This window comes from Parasteatoda tepidariorum, chromosome 7 (genome assembly GCF_043381705.1).
Source record: "Parasteatoda tepidariorum isolate YZ-2023 chromosome 7, CAS_Ptep_4.0, whole genome shotgun sequence".
Classification (NCBI taxonomy): Eukaryota; Metazoa; Arthropoda; class Arachnida; order Araneae; family Theridiidae; genus Parasteatoda; species Parasteatoda tepidariorum.
The window spans coordinates 76,059,564-76,082,194 of record NC_092210.1 but is presented as its reverse complement, the minus strand read 5'-3'; the positions used below and the strand labels follow the sequence as shown (position 1 = coordinate 76,082,194).

General features: G+C 27.4%; 1 protein-coding gene across 4 annotated transcripts in view; it reads left to right on the top strand.

Annotated features, from left to right (window-relative positions):
• Nucleotides 1-1,344: 1,344 nt before the first annotated feature.
• Nucleotides 1,345-22,631, top strand: part of LOC107441786 (tyrosine-protein phosphatase 69D) — a 521,936-nt gene continuing 500,649 nt past the window's right edge. For 2 of the 4 annotated variants that reach the window (XM_071183655.1, XM_043039328.2), the window contains exon 1: nt 1,345-1,706. The gene's annotated coding sequence lies outside the window, so the exon portion shown is untranslated. The remainder of the gene's footprint in view (nt 1,707-22,631) is intronic. The other 2 variants (XM_071183654.1, XM_071183653.1) reach the window with 1 other exon arrangement.

Below are 22,631 nucleotides of genomic sequence, written 5' to 3'. Positions count from 1 at the left end.
TCATTTACCTACAGTTTAAAATGAAGTAAACATATGTGTGTTACATTCGATATCATTTCTAAAATAAATTATAAATAATAAATATTTATAAAAAAATTTCTATATGCAATTATTGTTGTAGACAGGAATTTTACTATACTGTGCAAAATTGTTTACAGTTCGCGTCAATAGACCCAAGGATATCAAGTGTAATATGTGAAAATTATTTTTAAGATTAAGGGGTTCAAAGCATTGATAGAATTCATCGGGCTAAACTATTCGAACTATAATTCCCGGATAGTGTTATTTCAAAAACATTTTATTTGAAAAAAACTGCATAAATTAATTTATATATTTAAAATTGTAACCTCGAGCCCGTAAGATTGCATCTTAGCAGGCAAAAGTTTTAAATAATTATTAAATTATTATTCCAGAATTAAAATTATTATTTTAATTAAAATTATTATTCCAAAAATTATCCAGCATTTTTCTCACTCCATTAAAGTTTCTAAATGCAATGTCTCCTCTATTTTTCTAAAACCTAGTAAAGTATTAACTTTGATTCTACAGTTTGAAAATACCAGTTTTAAGTTTCAATTTGAATTTCCAAATCAAATTCACTTTAATTATATTAAAACACTGTTTTTTTTCCTGAAATTCAGAGTTTTTTTTAAAAAAAATTACATGCATTTTTAGTTAAAATTGTTAATATTTTCAATTTTAATAATTTTACATTATATTCCATATTATTTGCAAAAACCTTCGGTGTGTTTCAATCTTATTTTATTTCAGAAATTCTTTACTTTCTGGAGCTGTTTAAAAGAATATCTCTCTTCATCGTATTCACATTTTGAAACATTTTTACTAAAAACTCAATTTTTTTTAAACTGAACAAAAATTTAAGATAAGCCATGTTTCAAAAGCAAGTTCCAATACACCTCACATAAAATATCTTTATGCAAATACGTTTTATCATTAAAAACTAGGAAAATAATGTTATAATGATATAATTGACATGACAGTGTAGTTTTTTACGCCTTTTATTAGTTAATATTAAATATTTTTTGTAATTTTAGTTTTGAACAATATAAAATGCTCTTGTTATAAAATTAATCGTAACTTTAAACTACAAATAACGAGTTAAAATGATTGAAAACTTTTTAACACCTCCCTTCAGTATCTATCTCCATTCTATCAGAAGCAACAGTCAATCTAGTAAGTCTAAAAGTAAGAATTTTTCAGGGTGTGACCACTAGTAGAATTGAAAAATTCCACTAAGTAATAAACTTGATTCTTCGCTCAGAGATACACCCCTTTCAACTTTTCCTACAGGATAGCCGATTTACCTTGTGCCGGCAAACCACCAGTACAGTCACCAAGACAACGAAAGCCCAAAGCTTGGCAGAAAATCTCTCCACCAGGGGCATGCTGTGAAGTGGGGATGTGGGGGAGACGATCACAGAGTACGTGGTAGTTGGGATTGGACTATTGGAAAAGACGGACGGGTATCAGAAAAGTTTTGGCTAAAGATATAAACTGTGTCCCCTGTTGTAGATCGGGATTTGTGAAACTTTTTATCTGTCTTTTCCGCCGGTGAATTCAGTGTTTGTGACTTTGTGGAATTATTGAAATTTGTACTGTTGACAATTGGAATTCTTTTAAAACTTTAGCAAATTATTGTGGCAGATAAAGAAGCAATAAAGGAAAACGTCGAAATCCATGCTTAGGTAAGAATGGTGATTAGTATATTATTTTATAATTTTTTTTTTATAAAACTGAAGTGGTTTTATATATATTTTCTTACATTTTTAAAATCACTATGATTTTGTTACTAAACTTTTATTTTAAATGTTTTTCACAATATAATTCCATTTCAAGGTTTTTCGAAATATTGTTTTGAAATTAGATTTATCCGAATTCTTTCGAAAGTAATGTAAGAGATATAGTTATATGATTTCCTTTTAATTTATTAAAAAATTCAAATTATATTAAAGAATTTACACCGTGTTTATATGGTTACTTTTAAAGAAAAGTTAGTTTACGTGACGTTTTTCCAGATACAAATTTAGTTAATTAAGATCTAAACATAAATACCAATCCTTCAAGTTTACATAAACGCAAATCTGATACCTGAGGCTTTCCCAACAAATTTAAATATGAATAATCATCTATAGACACACATTATTTGCATTATTGTATTCATGATATAATACTATAATAAGAAAAGTACCAAATGTAATGTTTACGAAAATTACTTATTCCTAATGGTTGCATGGTTTGAATTCAAGCAGAAAAACTATCTCACCTATTTTGTAGCTATATTTATAGAACGGTTACTAGCTTTTTATTTATTTTTTTACTTAAATTTATTCCATACACCAATAAAAATTAATTTTATATAAATATTAAAAAATAATATGATGTAATAAAATAAATTCTTTTAAATGTTATTTAATGTCATAATATTTTTAAATGGAAATGAATAATGAAAAAATANAATTTATTCCATACACCAATAAAAATTAATTTAATATAAAGATTAAAAAATAATATGATGTAATAAAATAAATTCTTTTAAATGTTATTTAATGTCATAATATTTTTAAATGGAAATGAATAATGAAAAAATAACAAAAATGGGACTTGTACCAGTAAAAAAAGCACTCTTGAATAATAATAAAAATGAATATATTTTATAATTTCAACCTGATTTGTCACGAATCGTTTTTTAATACAAAGTTTCTATTGCGTATAAACATGTCGTAAAAGGAGATACCAAACTATAAATTGCTTGATAAGTTTATAATAATTATTATAATGTTTAGTTCATCGTCCTGTCGAAGCTTTAATGTTTAAATACAAAGAATACAATATGTTTCTAGCTTTTTTAAGTTTTTACAATTAAATTAAAGCTAACATTTATTAAAATACTCCTGAATAATTTTCATTGATGAATTTAACTAATGCTAATCAAAGTTTAAACTTCAAAATAAAATCTAGTAACTTATAAGTTATTCTCTCTAGCATTAATATATAAATACTACCCATTTATTACTATTTTTAATATCAGTGCTTGCGTTACAGCAAATCTATTTACATTTTTCATAGGTAAGCAACATTCTTTTAAATAATTTTTTTGAATATTTTTAATAATTGAAATTGAATCAATTTTTTATTTAATATTTCAATGAGAAAATCATAAATATTAAATAATATTATAATAATTAACTTAAAATTTTTGTGTTAGATGCTTCGTTCAGTTGCTTTCAATTAATAAATCGAATATCATATTTAAATTCTTGAAAGAATTATATTAAATTTTTTTAAGATATTTAGTATAAATTATTTAAAATTTTTCAAAATAAAAACAGATAAAGTTATATATAAAAGTAAACAGAAAGGGCGCGTAGAGTAAATAATTGAAGTTTATGTAGTTCAGTTAAATTCAATGTATTTACTGATAGTGAGCAATTCTCGTCATCTGGGCCATTTTTTGGACTAATTCTTAGAAATTATCAATGCTAAAGAAACCAAAATATCTAAATTACGTGAAAGAAGAAAAAAAACTGTTAACCATAATGATATTTTATCAAAATAGCCCTTGCGAGATTAAAAAAAAAGCATTTTCTGCAGCTATGTAATTATGATTTTTCTTTCTCAATAGTTTCGGATTCCTTAGTGTTTTTCTCCATATTTGGACTACAGAATAGGGAGTAACTTTCTAAATTTTGTTATCCTCTGATTTGGTAGACTCTCGTTGTCCGTTATCCGCCAACTTACTTAGTCATTTTCCAAGTTACTTTAAGAAATATGTTATCCACCGAGATGGTTAAAGAAAAACGTTGTCCACCGCGTTAGTTTAAGAAATGCGTTGTCCGGCGAATTAGTTCCCGAAGAACGTTGCGTGCCGAGTCATTCCTCTGCCTTGTTAGATTTAATTAATTTAATTAACGTGGTTAGATCCATGAAATTATTTAGATTTCCTTTTACTGTTTAAGTAAGTTCATAAAGTAAGTTAAGTAAGTTTATAGTAAGTTAATTATTTTCTAAATTAATGTCTAAGGTCCGTTATAGCCATTTCTCAACTCCATTATCTTTAGGTTAAAAATGTTTGATCATCAAAAATATCGGCATGAATCAGCGCAGTTATAGTATTACCAGGTAACAATGGCCAACTAGTCGGTTTTCCCTTTTTTCATGGTGGACAGTAAAGTACTAGACCGTTATTGTAGCTCTTTTTCACTTTTATAACCCTTGTCTGGATATTTTCTACATTGTCTGAATAGCTATTTCGTTAAAATTATATTATAACAAAATATCCAATTCGCCTTGACAGACACAAAACAAACATTGTAGACACAGTCGTAATCGATGTATTGTTTTTTTCTTCTTCCTTTTCCATTGCAACTTTTGTTTCTGCTTCAATTGGAAATTAATTCGAAATTTGTATCGATTATATATTTTTACAATTGTAAATTTTGTTAAAAAAATCATAAGGACATCAGGAAGCTAAATTAAATGGATTGATAACTAATTTTTAAAAAAGTAGATCATAGGAATTAGATTAAACCATGTAGGTGGGCAGAACCAGATTCAACAGTTTTAACGTAACTAAAGTTACCATCTAGTCAGAAATAATATGAGACTACTTGCCATGTCATTTTATTTTATTTTATTACCGTCATGGAACAGTTGACCCAATTTTAAGTTTACTACTATCAATGTTCAACTCCGAAGCCTTGTGATTTCGAACCCAATCCAGAAGACAAAGGAACCCTTGGATCAAGTATGGGACTCTAACCCATGATCCGTCTACCACTCAGGATATTTTACGTCAGCACTGGGATTAGTGCGAACCTGGTTTACCCCATTGGGAGACGAGCGCTTTATTCCCCGACTCGCCGCGGCTTTTTGCCTTGTCATTTGTTGATGAAAGTAAGGAAGTTTCAGTTATTTTCTTATCAAAAGCCAAGATTTTGAAGAAATAAATTTATTTAGAAATATTCGGATTTTACGCCACTAGTTTTTTAATAGCGTGAAGATTTATTTTTGCATATAATAACACCACTTTTAGTTTTTTTTAAAAAAAATATCAAAGCTGGATTTCAAACATGCTGAATCGTCAATTATGTTAAATGGCTTGATCTGATGAAACTGGGACCTAGAAAGTCAGACAGAAATCCACCAGTATGATTGGTTATGAGCTACTGATAAAGGCCAATACATAATCCCAGGTAGATAAGTCTAAATTTAAAAAAGTTAGGTACATGAAGACAGTTACAATACAGATTTTATTTCTGTTAGTTCTTAAATCATATCGATTGGCGTAATTTTCTTTAATTTTAAATATATTATCTACAACACTACTAATGTTCTTTCATTTGTGAAGTATAGTATGTTTCTCAGTGTAGCAATGTCATGGTATAATTTTAAACTATAAAAAAATATTTAAATAGGAATTAAACAGCGTTTTTTCTTTCTTTATTTCTCCCGGTTAAATTCGATTGGATTGAATAAAAACGGGTATTATCGTATTTCCAAAAATTAATAAATTTTCCTACCAAAATATATTTCTTCTGTATTCAGTAATATTTATTTTTTGAACAAAGGAATTAATTTATGAAATAAATGAAGATGTAATAATTTTTTTTAATTAGTGACTGAGGAAAAAATAGAAAATGTTAATCCAATCATTGCTTACGTGATTTTCATTTATCCATACGGGGGAAAATATTCAGAAATTTTTTTTGTACTGTTTGATAGTGACTTTTCTAGTTTAAAAAACATAATTCTGTTTTAAAAAAAACGTTATTTAAATCATTTAGTCATTTTCCCATTTAAATTATAACGGTATACCAGAAATTCTGGTTTTCAAATTATAGTTCTTATTACTATACTTTAATAAATAATACAAAACTACAAGTAAATTCATCCGAATAAATAGTTTTTATTTCCTGCTTTAATGAATCATAATAAAATTACCAAATTTTACCTCATTTACCAAATATTATCATACATTATTAAACTACATTCCATTGTTAATTTTACCAAAATCATTACCAAAGTGATTCGATAAAAGTTACCGAGCGTTTTGGTATTCCCACGGAGTGAGAAGCATGGTAAACTTTACCATACTCTAGAGGTCTGGAGCATGCTTTTTTCTCGTGCAAGCAAACCTTTTCCTAAGATTTTTAATACAATATTTGTGATTATCAATTTATGATTTTGCTGCCATATTTTTTCAAATTTTGGTAATAACTAACAGATTTCTCAACCATACTGACAGTGAAATTTTCTGAAAATGGATTCAATGAAGAAAAGAAGTTCACATGTTATTAAAGATTTTCAAAAAATAGTTACAACTACATTTTCGAAAATTTCCAATGCCGTTCCTCTCTTCTTTCTCCCATTCAGTTTATAAGGTCGACAAAAAAATAACCAGTAATGTTTATAAGAAAGGTACAGGAATCGGGGCATTTTTTCACTAGTTTTTTTTTCAGATTCAAAAATAATAAATGAAAATATTTTGTGTATTTCAAATCATATAATTATCAGAACTTTTAGTTTTTACCTTAAATACGTCTCCAAGTATTACCCAAACCGTGAACTGACAACATTGTTAGCTTTAAGAGGCCTTTATCGGAAACTTTAAAGTAATGCACTTTAAAAGGATAGCTTTTATAAGGCTAATTTATTAAAATAAAATTTTAAAATTAGAATAATAATAATTTTAAATTAGAATAAAATTTTAAGTTAAGCTTATCAATAGACGATACATTTTTTTAAGCATTTTAATGATAACATCAGTGATATTTGCTACTTAATCCAAAAAAAAAGTTTACTACTCATAATTTAATGCTTAACTATTTTTTATTCGCTATATCAGATAAATTTAATGAACAACATGAATGTCGTGACATTCATGGACTACGTCTCCAAATGAATATTCCTAAGATTTTCTGATACAACGAGTAGATAATAATTCTTTGAAAATGCCTTTCTGTAAAAGTAAATTATTTAAAACCAAACGGTCATGGCCTAAATTCCTTATCAAAGTCTTACAAGAATTCTATTTAAAAAAAATAGATTTTAGTTTGCTGCTACTGATAAATTTATTTCTCACATGACTCAAATTTTGAAAGATTGTGAAATAGGTACCATGCACAAAAAGGAAGGTATAAAGTATTACATTGATATATTTGGTGATTATTAAAACTTTCCTAATATTAAACAGTTTTAATACAGATACTATGGAAACAAGTGTCTTGCGGCCCCTGGAAAGAGACATATGCCGTAAAAAAATTACTTGGTAGTGGACGTGAGCAACATTATCACGCCAAGTGATGCTTAATACAATTAATTCAATTCTGTGGGATGAAATACAAAAAACTAATTTTTGCTTAATATAATATTTTAAAGTACCGAGAAGGTTAATAAATAATAATGATTAAAAAAATGAAACTATTTTAGCTTCATTAATTGAAAAGCCTAGTGGAAAAACCAGGTAAATGACATTTTCAGAGTGGCTATAATCAGAATACGAAAAAGAAAGCGATATCCGAACTATTTTATTTCGAATTTATTAGATGGCGGAACTAATAATTCTTTGCCTTATTTTATTTTGCCTAATTTGAAATAAAAATCATGTAAGCTTACCAAAAACTAATATAAAATTATTTTGTTAAGTGAAGGCAAAAAAAATTTTGTTATATTAAACGTACCCTAATTGATGCAACCGGTTTTATTATCTGATTCGTCAATTACCCTATAAGTATCGTTTACCTGGTTCTACTACTAAGTTCCTGAACTGCGTCGCTATATACCTTTTAGCTCTCTGAATGATTTTGCAGTATTGTTGAGTATTGATTAATTGATTTTTTTTATTTACCCGTACATACTAGTATTCAGCTTAATTGAAATAATTTTTTTATAAATAACCTAAACGTAACATTTTAAAATTGGTTATTTATCGTAATTTAGCAAAATTTATGTGATTCTTTGAAAATATTTTGACCCAAACTTCCATTTAAAAAAATTGTTTGTATGTTACTCTAGCAAAATAGAGAAAATGTTTTTTATCTTTATAATTCTTAACTAAAAAAATATAAGTATGTAAAAAAAAACATCACCTTGATTTGTGAGAAACACTTCGGGTACCTTCCAAGTTTGTAAACTTATAATTCATTATAATTTATTATTTAATTAATTTTTACATTCTTATTTAAAAACATTTGCATTAGGTTTTTATTTAACTTTTTAGTTTCAGTTTTTGCTTTCATAATGAGTCACACACTAAAAAGCTAAATAATAGTTACGTAGTTTTGAGGTAGATACGTTTTTATTATGAAGTCGCACCATCACGAATACCATAAAAATGGAGCAGTGGATATGATCATTTCAGATCTGGGATGTGGCCAGATCTCACGAGATCATAAAAACCAGAAACAAAGCACTGAAAGATTCTTTCTTGACCAGCAAAGAAAAGTCTGCAAATATATCGAGAAACTAATAGTACGATAGAAAACGAAATCTTACTGAAATTTATATTTTTGGTTCTGTTTGTAAAATACTGCTTGGTTTTATCTGGTTTGTAAAATACAATAATGCAACGTTACTTCCTTACTTTGTATATAACCATTACTGAGGAACCGGCAAGTGGTAAAAATTTTTCAATACTGATAGAGATACAAAATTAAGTGATTAGTAGTATGAAAATGGTTAACTACGACCGATCACTTATTTGATTTTAAAATTAAAGCATATAAACTGCGTGACTGTACTTTACAGGCTTATAGTGTATGTATGTAATGCAACGTAACGAGCATATTTGAACAAAACAGAGCTGAGAGCAGATTTTCTTAAAAAATGCCTCGAGCTATAGTTAGATATCTTGATCAAGTTAAGCAAGATCTAGGATTTTTTTCCTCTTCTGAATTTTTTCTTAAAGTGATAGATTTTATTTTCTCCTTTTAAAAATTTGCGTATTAAGTTTTGAAATAAATATTTAGAACTCATATTGTATTTCCTGTTAGTTGTCACACTGAAAAATTATTACTGGGGTCAGAGTTATGGATTTTGATAAGTTTCAATTGTTTCTATTAGAAGATTTGAATTTCTTAAATTATACTGCGATTTAAATTATTTGAAATTATTCTGAAACACAGTTATAGTGCAATAAGAGTTATGGTCTTTTCTAATAAAAGAATAAAAATCAGATCTCATTTGATCTAGCCGAGGAACTAGGTGAAACAATTCCCCTTCAAGTACATACGTTTGAAATTAAACAAAAAATTTAGGAAAGTAAAAATTATGAGATTGAGGATGCGAAACTATCATTGACTAGAATTATAGAGGAGAGAGTTAGACAAGAAGAACTTGAGTGGGACGAACTCAAGCGACAAGAACAGCATGAAGAGCTTGAGCGACAAAAACGGCGGGAAGAACTTCAGTGACAAGAACGAGAACGGCAAGTAGAAAATGAACGCTTTGAAAGAGATCGAGAAAGACAACATGCTTCAGAATAGTGAAAGCTCGAATTACAATTGAATATTCAAAGTCATCAGCATCAAGATAGACCGGTTTCAGTTCGAATAACTCATAAAATATAGCTATTTCAAGTAATTCTTAAGTTTCAAGAGAATAGTGATGACTTGAAATTATATCTAATCAATTTTAGGCGTATAGCGGTGATAGCACAAATTACAAAGGGGGAATGGGTGGCTTATCTATTAACCGTTGTGCCACCGGAAATTTCAAATATATCTGTGATTGAATCACCTAGAGATGACAATAATTGCAATTTTGTAAAGCAACTAATTGTGAAAAAATATAAACTTAATTCCGAAGAACTAAAAAAATTTTTTTACCGGCATTTGAAGTCCCCTAATAAGTCTTGTCGAAATTTTGCTCAAGAATTTAATTATTTCATTGAATGGATTTCTGTTCTAAAAATTACCAATTTTGAATCACCAATTACCAATTATCTTAAGAATTAGATGGTAACTTAGAAAGTTAAGAGATCATTTTCTCTAAGAAAGGCTAATACTTCGAGTAGATTTTATAAAGCACATCAGTATTTATAGATCCTGAAAGTTATTCTTTGGTTTGAAAAAAAAACTTTTCCTAAATATTATGGGAAAGTATAATGAGGCCTATTTAGATTTTCAGCAATTAAAATTTTATGCCTGTGTGTTAAAAATGTTTTAAAGTTTTCTTCGCAGAATGTTTCTGCAAAGAAAACCTTGTGGAAGGGAGGAATTAGCCTGTAACGTAACGAGCATGTTTTATATTTTCGAAAAACAAAACGCTTGGTGCAGATTTTCTTACAAAATATCTCAAGCTATAGTCAGATATCTTGGACGAGTTAAGCACGTTCTATTTTTCTTCCTCTTCTGATTTTTTTAAAGGGAAAGTCTATTTTTTTTCCTTTTTAAGAGTTTGTGTATCAAGTTTTGAAATAAATTTTTAGAACGCTAGCTGTGACACAACAGTATATATATGTAATACAAAAATTAAATACTTTTGTATTAATAAAAGCATTAAAACTTCATTCCTTTTCATAAAATATCTTTAGTAAAGGATAAGGGTAGAAATTCTATTTTGGTACTTCAAGGCTAAAAACATGCCAATGAATAATAATTAGATTTATACTTCAAAGGAGAAGTTATTTTAAGATCTTTCACTTCCATATAAGGAAAGATTAAACGATTTTCTATGAGTAATAAATAAATTTGATGAGGCGTAAGAATACAGAAAAGGCATATGACTGGACTTTTTTACACTGTTTAATCATCGTATAAAATAGAGGAGCAATGTTTTAGCGTGGCGTTTTGGTGTATAATGATTACCAACTAAACTTCGTCAGATCTGACTGTAACTCTGTCTCTCCCTCTCCGTCTGGAGAGGGATGAAACTGCTATTTCTCCATCGTTTAACTAAATAAAAAAGATTATGCACAATTTGGACTCGTTAATCATGCTGCTTTGACTGTAAATAACTAAAAAATAACGGTGTGGTTACACCGTTATTTCATATATATATATATATATATATATTAAATTTTATTCGTTAATAGAGGAAAATGAACAGAAGTTTTAAAACGCCTGCTTTCAGTTTGTTATTCAGATATTTTTATTCACATTAGCGTCACCACAAGAGAGGGTTCATGATGTCTTTTAACAATCCATTCACAGCCGTAAGATGAAATAAAAATAATGCTTATCGTATTTGCTGATTGACAGGATTCGATGACGTTTCATTGAAAATAAATATTGTAGGAGTAAATCAAGTAGTGACGTTGTNCAGGCTGTCTAAATTATAATGTTACATTTCAGTCACAAAAAATTAAGACCTAATATTAGAAATAATAAATTTTGTTTATGCTTATGCTTATTAAATTCTCATTTATCAGTCTTCAATTCTGTACCAACTTGAAACAAAAAAAGTTTTACTTCAAATTATTTAAAACCTGTACCATTAAACTATACGTTCCCTTAAATTAAATTCCTTATTTATAGAAAAAATCAATTGGATGAGAATAAAAAGAATGCATATCTAAGAAGCATCTACTTAAGTTAACAACTTAAGTATAAAAATTCATAAAATAAGAAAATCTGAAAAAATATTTTTCAGGCATTTAATTTGAGATAGACTGGAATATTTTAAAATTGTTTTGATAACTTAGTTTTTTTTAAAAAATAGTAATTCCATGAATAAGTTATATTCATATTTCATGGCGTATACGCGTTTCGCATTCTTCAAATTTAATTCTATGCATTTAAAAATTATTGGTAAAAAAAATCATGAACTTTTTTTCAAAATTCATATTTTTTCAGCAAGTATTCTTAAATCTTAAACGAAATATTTTATTTAAAAAATATTTAATTAAAATTGAGATTCAATTAACATTGTAATACAATCTTTAAATTAAAATGAATAGGTAAAGGCAGTTGTAAAAAAATATGCGATATGAAAATACAGGTAGAACTCTCATTTAAAAATATCGCACAACGAATTCGATATATGTACTTGAAAATAAATTTACTTCCAAGAAAGATTGAATTAATTTTTTGCTCAATCATTTTTTATACGAAGGAATAAATTGTGAATTGCATTCGGTTTCGTTTAGCAAAAGGAGAAAAAAAAATTTGTTTGCTATTTTCAGCTCTTTCAATGAAAGATCCATATTTTATTAAAATTTAAATTATTTGTTCTTGTTTTTTAATAGTTTGAGTACTCTTATAAAAATTTTCAGTTGTAATTAAAAAAATTCTTTTACTCAACTGTTAAAAACTAAAAAGAATGCAAATGAATAACAGTTTAATTAACTTAGACAGATATTTTTTTCGTCCCTTATTCAAAATGGAAAGGGGTAAAGTTGAATGGCATATGAAAAATAAATTCTTTTTGAAAAAAAATTGAATTATTTATACTATTGATTTTCTTAAAAGTTAAAAATGCAATAAGAACGCCTCTAAATTCTTGAAGTACTTTTATTTTATTATCAAATTTTTGATCTTTAAAGAATTCATTTTTTTCCGTTTTTTTTAATTTTCTTACACTCATCTTCAAGCTTTTAAAAATATTTCAAAGAAAATGTTTTTTTTTTCAAAGCATCACTAAGTTGTACTCAGGATATTAAATTAGTCATTATGAAGAAAATTGAGTGCATTAACGTTCTTTTTTTTAATTCAAAATTTAAGTTTTATAATTCAAGTTTAAAAATGTTCTTAACGTTTTTTAAACAAGATTTTATTTTTTTTTTGTTTAAAGAAAGAAGGTAGATTTTAACAATAAAAGCTAATTTTTATTGAAAATTTCATAAAGAAGAAAATAATTTTTATTAAAGTATTTTTTGCTAAACGTTCAATTCAAACAAACACTTCGGAATAAATCAATTCATTTCCTTCTTTATTTTTTTTAATATTAGGCTCCTTTTTCAGAACTAAATATAGCAACGAACTTCATAATTATTTTTTTAAAGAAAAGAAAAGACGCGTTTTTTCATGATGTGTTGGGCAACTCTTGTCACTTTACATAATCTAAGGTATTGTTGAGTATTTTTCACATTATACATGGATGACATTACATAGTTTTTCTTTTTTAAAATTACCGTTTTTGACGCTTGCTTATGTTTTACAATACAAATAATAAAATTATTGTAATTTTGAAGTGCTTTTAATTTATTTATATACACTATTATATATTTGTCGGGGCAATAACACCAAAGTATTGCTTTTATTTCAATTTTCTTGAAAATATTATTTCTAATGCTTAGGTATTTGAATAAATTAAGATAATGTAGAAATATTAAGATTCTCACAAAGTTTATGTTTGCATTGTTTTCTTTCCATTTCATGTTTACTTTTTCGAATTGTGTCACCCATTAATTTTCTAGTCATTGGTTTACCAATTGATTGATTCATTAATTCACCAACAATACATCAATTCATTGATATGGCAATTCAGCTTGCAGTTAGCACAGTTTTTCCCCTTTGCTGATTTAATATGTTAATATAACCTTTTTTTAAGCACAACAAAATGGCAACATTATCTGACTTAAAGTATACAGCAACTCACAGCGGAAAGAGGTTTAGCTGCTTAGTGGATATTTGTTTATGTCATAGAAGAAGAGATCCCAGATAAATGTTAGATATTTATGTTATTGGTTTAAAGTTGCATAAATTGAGTAAATTCTATATTTCAGGGTTCACACTAAACAATCGCCGCCTCAGCAAATGTATTCAAATCATAATTTTGGCGAATAAAATTGTGTTTTAGCGAAAGTATTTGCGAATGATTTTTTCCACTTGAAAGAAAAATATCTAACTCGATCCTCAAAATTATGACGAAATTAATTTTTCTAAACAAATCAGTATTTTTTATTCGAATACAGCAAATTCATTAACGCAACGACCTATAGGGGGCGTTGTTATTTGAGATGAATGACTGCTAGCGGAACAAAACGATCATCAGTTTTATTTGAGATGTCTTCAGTGTAGCGTTGTAACGTTTCTTCCTTATTGCGGCTTATTAAATTTTAAAAAAAAAATAAAAATGTTTGATATCATTTCTTATGCAAGCGAAAACAAAATGGAATCTCTTTTTTTAGGGAAAAGACATCCAAAACACATCGGAAAAATATTTTTCTTTAAACAGAAGAAAAATATGTATCTTCTTAGTAGAGTTAAAACCTAATGACTTCGAAATCGCTTTACAAAATCAAATGATCTAATATGAAAGACCTATTTAAACTTTACAATCTATGCTTTTCTGAATCATATTATTACTTTAAACATTAATATATACAAAATTTACATAGAAATCCATAATGTTATATCATTTAATTTTGTTATATCATCATTTAATGTGATATAATCAAAAAAAAAGTTTCAATAAAAAATCATTATTTATAAACTAAAAAATGTAAAATAAAGAATACTTACTATAAAAAAAATTCTAAAAATTCCTTATATTCAAAAAAAAATTTCATGTTCTTTTTTCTTTTTTTTTAATTCTTATTAAGACGTAGAAAACCATTCTGTAACTATCATCAAATTAGAAAAAAAATATTTGCAAGTAAATTTTTTACTATAAGAACCATAACACTTACCTTTGCCTTATAAATCCGGAGAATTGCAAAATGGAATGCTCCTCGTTTGAAAATTTTATTTTCAAATAATATATGCATAGATTATCCTTTCATTACTTTACGTGGACATACCACACAATAAAGTTTTATAATTGTAAGATCTCGATAGAAATTTTAATTGACTTAAATACAGAACAGTTGAATTCTAGTTGAAATTAATCATTCAAAATTAAAAAATACTTACCAAAAAAAACTATAAAAATTAATTAATAATTAGCACAAATTATATTATTTCAAGTAATTCGGATGATTCCTTATTGTTTTTTCCCGAATTACATAGATACAGAAATATATACTATTCTATGAAGAAAAATATCCTATAAGTATTACAGTTCTGCACGTTCTGAAATCGCATTTATTCACTGGAATGAAGTAAACAATGTAGACTTCTTTAATTTACAATGAATTAATTTACAATGACAAAAAAAAATTTTTTACCGTCATGCACACATCTATAACAGTATGAGATCACGAAATCGGAAGTTATCGGTTGCAACTTTGTTGTTAATAGAAAAGAAAAAAATATTGCGAAATTGTTCTTCAAATGTAGGGCGTGTTCTGTTTTAGAATGAATTACCGATGTTCTGTGTCGTTTTTCAAGTTCTTCTGCTTTTTCTTTAGGGATATTTTGCTTCTTATTTGCTGCTAAAAAAAGGCATTCTACTCTGCCAATGATTCTGATAGAAGTAAATGAAAACTTAATTAATAGTAGCCTGAAAATATCCTCCCCGCTCAAGCGTTGCGATCGGGAATTAGATTTGGTACCAAATAATATAAGCCTGAAACAAACGAAGGTAAAATAGTTTTACATGGAAAAAAATTATTCATAAAAAATTGTTAAGATTTGCATTTATCGAAGACTTTCGAAAACTGCCGAATGCTTTTGATATTTGGCTAATTTACTGGCTACTTATTTGAAATCCTTAGCGTGGGTCTTGTATTTTAATTAATTCTTTTTAATCAAATCTGAAAATATTTAACTTTTAACATATGAATACAATCGTATCCTAAAATTAAGTCACAAAAAAGTAAACATTCCTAAAAATAGTGGGACGCAAAATAAACTTTAAATATAAGAAACAGGTGAGTATACAGTCAAATTAAATCAAAAATTAATCGGAACAAACAGTAAATTTAAACTTGCGCAACGTATAAAATAATGTTTGATACTAAATGACATTGGGTGAAATCAATTTACATCCCTTTCGATAATTTTAGATAGAAATTATTTGAAGAAAAGAGCTATTTAATGTGAGTTGGATTGAAAATAATAGTATTGGAAGTATGGACGATGTAATTGATAACCTATAAATATGAATTTTCCACAATAAGTTTGAATTGGAAAATAAAAAAAATATTTCTCTTATTATTGTTTTTTTGCATTCAAATAAAAACTTAACGATTAAAAAAAATGTATTTCTTAGCACAAAATTATAAAAAAAATCCGAAATCACTAGAAAATTAAAAAAAAAAAACAAAGACATAAAGCAACATTAAAAAAAAAATTAACGTACAAAATAAACTTCAAGTTAATTTTATTAACCTCATCCATTAGTTATGTTAGCTCGGAAGTAAATTTAAAGTAGGTAAGTAACTTCTGTTTTTTTTTTTTTTTGTCTTTTATATTGTGTGCTGGATAAATACTGTTCTGTAAATAAAACTGGTTTCACAGTAACATAACAGTAACAGTTTTATAAGTATTAACCAATGACTTTGCATGGGTAATTGGTAATTGAAAATTAAAATAGGTTAATGTAATTGACGAAATTCAAATTGATTCCAAATTTTATTTTAATCAAAAATCAACAAGAAGTTCACGTAAAAAAATAGTTTTAACAGAAGAACATTACTTGTAAATAGAACGAAAAAAAAGTCATTTATTACAATAGTACCTTATCTCACTCACAGCATATTAGCAGAAGTACAAAATTTAATTCTTTTCATCCCCTTTCACTCGATCTGTCGTAAATTGAAGTACAAATTGTACAACGGGAAAACCGCATGGTTAAATGGATCAGACGCCTTGGTCTTCTAGTGAAATTCCTTTGGAATCTATCCCCAAACGTTTGTGCTGTTCTCATAATTTATTAGTCCTCATAAATCGTCTGACACGAGAGAAGCTTGCTTCGGGCTCGAAATTTGGCCGCTTTTCGGGTGGAGTTGAGTTGTCTGGAGCCTGGCTCCTGCAATCGCTGTGCTAATTCGTGACAAGGGAGAGAGATTTCGAGGTTTATGGATTTCAGAGGAGAAGACTTGCTTCGAATGTGTTGGCAGTAACGCCAGGCAGATACGGAAAGGGATTATGTTGCCGAATAAAATAACGTTCTAAAGTGTCCTTCTTCGTAAATAATTTCAGAGGAAGCGATTGGTATTTGTTCGGAACGATCGCTTGTTCCATTCTAACTAAGCCGAGATTCTAACTATTAACTATTTCATTGCTCTATCGTTGCATTTTAATGAATCTAATGATGTTTAAGTCTGATTACTTGGGCTATAAAATTAAATAAATATTTTTTCTTTGAATTTATTGATTTGTTTTGTTTATTTTGTTCAGCAAGATTTTGAACGATTTATCAAATTGATTTCTTTTAATTAAGTTTGAATTTTTTATTCTCACCAGGTGACCAAAAATCGCGTAAAAAGTTAATACTCATTCAATTTTGTTTTTTAAAAAAAAACCTGTTATGCAATTAGGTGAGATATAGATTTATATCGAATGTTTGAAACGAAACGCGGGGACTCGGCTATATTTTAAAAAGTATCAAATATACTAATATTTGAATTTGATTTTGGTACGAAAGTACCCTAATATTTATCAGTTAATAAATTCTTATTTCACATGTTTCAATGATTTTTCATTTACTATGCACGAAGAAATGCATTCAAAGAAACCATTAGGAGAAAGCTGAGCACGATAAAGTTTAGGGTAAGATGAACAATGATAATCTCACCTAAAAAAGTTTTTATCTTTCAATATATTGATACAAATAGAAAGCATTGAATTTGCGCACACGAAATGTGATCTTTGAAAACCAACTTCAATTTTTATCAAAATGAACAATATCAACCACGAGTTCAACAAATATAAAAAAAGAGACTAATTAGAACTGTTTTAATGTTTTTTCTTCATTGCCACCATATGCTTTTTGCAAGAAAAGGCCTCAAGCTCTTGACTATATGCAGCTAGTGTATACGTAATTTTATAGCTCAGAATACAGGAAAGTATCCTTTGAGGCATAGTGCGTCAAAAACAAAACACTGACCACTCTGAATAATTTTTGATCTAATGGAACTTATCATTCTAGGACTCAATCTTAAAAATTCAAGAAGATGATCTCAAATATGCTAATTAATAAGTGCAGAAGATATTTTAACTTACGAAATCAGGCACAAAAACGTACTTTCTCTGAATAAACATACCTTTGTTTCAACGGAATCGAATTTCTGACCCCCGAAATGAAATAAATATACGACCTCTTTAAAATTCGATTTCTCAGAAACTATTGAAGGGATTTCGATAAAATTTTGTATTTTGTCTTTTACATACTTTAGAAGGATGTTAAAAGTTGTACACCTTACAAATCAATTTTTTTAGTATTATTAAATTAAATAATACAAAATAATAAATATTTACTGAAATTTATTTTTCCCCTGGACTTATCTTTTGATAAACGAATTTTATAATTCGGTGCAAAAATTTTTCAACTCACTTGAAAATTTCTCGAGATATGGAGAAATACACAAATAAAATTAGCATTATGAGATCCAAACTTTGGATAACTCTCCTAAACAAACTATTCGGACCATATTTCCCAGCTTGAGTTTGTCTCTTATAATTTAGGAGTCGAAAATCTGTTTTTATTGTAAAAAAAAGTATTTTTTATTCAGAGAAAGTACGTTTTTGTGTCTGATTCCGTAACTTAAAATAGCGGCTACATTAATTAATTAGCATATTTGAGGTCACCCTCTCGAACCATTAATATTGATTCCTAGAACATGAAGATCCAATCATTAAATCAAAAATTATTTAAAGTAGTCAGTTTTTTTCTTCGCACACTGTACAATTCTTTTTCTTGGTACAACATGAGTGAAAGTTAAACCTTTCATAATATAAGATCCGATGAGGCTAAAAGGGAAAATGTCTACTTTTGTTAAAACCATAGTGAGATGGAATTGTGAATCAAATGCCAAATGTGTGCAAAAAATAGTTAAAATAGTGGAACTCAAGTTAAGTTTTTATTGATTGTATTATACATTTTAGCTGACATTTTAAAATTCTATGAGTTCGTCCACGTTTATATCAATAGTTATATTGAAAGGTGAGTTATATATTAAACGTGAATAAGTAACGATTTATAAAGTTATAGAAATTTCAAAAGAAGCTATTTAGTTATTAGCCTGAAGTATTTATTAGTAAAAACTGAGAGTAAAATCTTTTTATAATTTGGTATAGGAGCACAATTTGAAATAGTTATATTGGAATGAATATAAGATATAAATTTTTTTTATACAGTTGCCCTTAATTTTTACAATTACACAAATATAAAATAGAAGTAACGTATTCTGAAAATTGCCTCCTTTTTTAGTAGGAAATAAATTTGTTTCTATATCACAATCAGAGCATGCTTTAAAACATTATAATGATTTAAATGTAAAATGAAGAATAGAAGTTTAAACTTAATTTTAAATTTTTCAAATCTTTTTATAACAAAACCGTAAGCACTTTAAAATTTGCAGTAAAAATCTTCCTTAATTTTTTCGTAGAAATTAGATATCAAATTTCGTACTGTTTCGCGATAAGATCACTTCTGAAAATAGTTATAATGATTTAAATTTCATACGTTATTAATTATTCTTCACTAAAGATTAAAAGAAACATTGCATAAATAACAGAACAGTAGAAGAAAAATAAAATTATAAATAATTATAAAGTTGATTGTAGAAGACTTAAAATATGTCATGGAACTGGAATAATTCCAAAAAGCTACATGTTGTACTTGCTTGGCTTCTACCACTAGAGAAATCAATAAGGTTTCTTGCCTTTTTTTGCCGAATGTTTTTTTATCGATATTGATCAGGTATAAACTGAAGAAAGACTCCTTAAAATAAAGTTTTATAGCTTATATAAGATTGAACTATTGGGTTTTGTGCTTAAAAGTAAATCCCATTTTTTGCGATGTCAAATGTGCTTCAATCAAAAAGTTTCTTTTTATGACAATACTTTACAGTGAATAGCTGACAATTTGGTGATTGAAAAGGGACAACAATTCACAATTAATTTTGATCGGGCCAATGAAGCAGTCAACCACGCAATTACGTGTAAAATTTTTATTTAACCCTTAGATGGTCAAATGGTATCATTCATTGATTTCAAAAGCAATGTTTCGTGAACCTCTAATTAAAAAAATACAGAATTTCAAACATTTTTAGCTGTATTTTACACTATTTATTGAAATTTCTAGAAATTTTGATTTCGTTCGAGAAAAAAATTATACTTAAAAAAAGTATAATTTTATGTGGGGTCCCGAAATGGCTTTGACTTTTCATATAGGTTTAAAAACATTAGATGTAAAAACTTGAATGAAAATTTTATAGAAATGAATATTTTATAGACATGGATGAACAATAATTGAACCATGACTAATTAAATGTTTACAATAATTTATTGCCGAAATGTTTGATCAGTGAACATGGGTGACCACAAAACAATTTTTTCGTAATTGACGAAATTTAAAAAATTACAGCAATTTAAATATTTTACAAGCTAAATTTCAAAATATTTTATTTATTATTTTTAATTATTATTTACTAATATTTCATAATTTTTTTAAAATTATTTTTTAAAATTCTTTTTGGTTTTTGATTTTTTCGTAAAGAAATATGGAGTCATTTAACCCTCCTGGTCATCCATGTCTTAAGACATGGTTAAGAATTTTGAATGTCTGGCAAGAGTAAGCAATGTACTTATACAGTTAAAAATTCCGAATCAAACTGCGGTATAAAGCATCTTCACTTAGGATGCACCATCCGTAATATTCATTTTAACGGAAAAACCCTTGTTAACGGTAAAAAAAACGTAAAATATTAAATTTACTGTAATTTACTGTAATATTTTTTCATTGGAGTGATTCTGTAAATTTATGGTGATTATTTCTGCACGGATATTATTTTCCGCAACAACGCAGAGCATTTTGTTTTTGAAGTATACAATTGTTTTAACTTTATGTGAGAGCATTTTATTAATATCTCAATCATAACGAAATCGACAATTGCCTGGATTAGAAAAATAGTCATATGACATTGAAAGGAATAGTTAAACCTAAATAACAAGGAATGTGTGGCTCAATGAGAAGAAATAAATGAAAAGTAATTTTATTTGTTGATGAAACTTTTAACAATTAAAATCAGGAATGGTTCGTATTGCTCTTTATCAAGTTTTTTATTTTATTTTTAAATACTTCTCTATGAACGTTAAGATTTATATCTGGCAGCGTATTATCTATACCTCTTTTTCAATCTCACTTTCTTTTTCCTGTCTTGATTGATACCTACGAGTTTATAAAATAATGAAAGGAAGATCCCACGAGGAAAAAAGAAAAAAAAAATTCTAAAACAATGGAAAACAGTCAATACTTCAAGCGAAAAATCTGGAAAAAAACAAGAAAAAGCTTAAATTTGAATTAACTTTTAAGTAAATATGAATTTCTAAAAAAAAAACTCTCGTCAAAATTAGAATACTAAGGGGTTTAATCAGCACAATAAATTTCAATATCTAGTTTCTCTCATTTCAACAGACAGTAGATCAATGAGCGTAATTTTATTTACCACAAGTTTAACAGTTAATAATTCTAAAACTAAAGATTGAATTGTATTTTTTCTATTTCATTGAACTCCTTGTACTTTTTTCTACACACCTTAGTAATTTCAAGTTCTTAAATCTTATAGTTTTTGCGCAGCAAAACAAAATGTAACGTTAAGTTTAACGCCCAAAACAACGACGTCAGCGGCAGCCTTCACTTTTCTTAAGTATAGAGTGTTACTATTACCTTAAAATATGCTCTTCCCTAACATTTAAAACAAGCAATGTGACTAGGAAAAAATACACCCTTTACTCCAAATATAATATATATATTTCATATTATGTTCGCTAATAATCATTGAAAAGAACAAATTTACTTATTTTTTTAAATTACATAAATTGTTTCAAAATTTATACAATAATAAAATATTCATGAATAAAATTTAATGATTTTCTAAATTTTAACATCGCTATAAAATTTCTAACAAATTGCGTTTTAAATGTGGTCCTGAAAGAGTTAAAACGTCTATCTCTTTTAACGAAGCATCTTATTAGAACATTTCACGTGTTTTCTTAAATAAGCCGAATGAGTTTTCGGAAAAGGTTTTAAAATTTATGAAACTAATTTAATATTTAAGTTAATAGCAGAATTCTTGAAACAAACTAATTGACTGGCGGTAAATAGGGCTAAGTATAAAAGACATCATCCCCGAGATAGCTATTCATGGGGAAAACTTTTAGGCTAGAGGGAATTCTCAATCTGTCCTGACAGGTATTGTAATCCGATCTTCAAACACCTCCACCTCGTTAGTGCTGGCTTTGTCTCTATTAGTACTTCTCACACCGGAGGCTCTGCACTAGCATTAAATCAAATCAATCGCACCTATCAAATGATGCCCGGAAGGCAATGAACTGCATTCCGACTCACTTGCAAAATAATCAGTGTGTTATTTATTAAAAACTCAAATTAGTTTTGTAAGAAAATTTTTAAGAACTCAATTATCTCCTCGATTCTGCTTCCTAATGAATTTTATGATATATCATATGAACTTTATTCTGTTTTAAAAATTTAACTATGCAGAAATAGAATCTACTTTAAATATTAAAATTTTTCTAATTTTTTTAATGCACTTAGTGTTATTCATTCTTTCTATTGGAGCCCTTAAAGAGTGTTAATGGCTAAAAGTTTCAAATTTATGATGT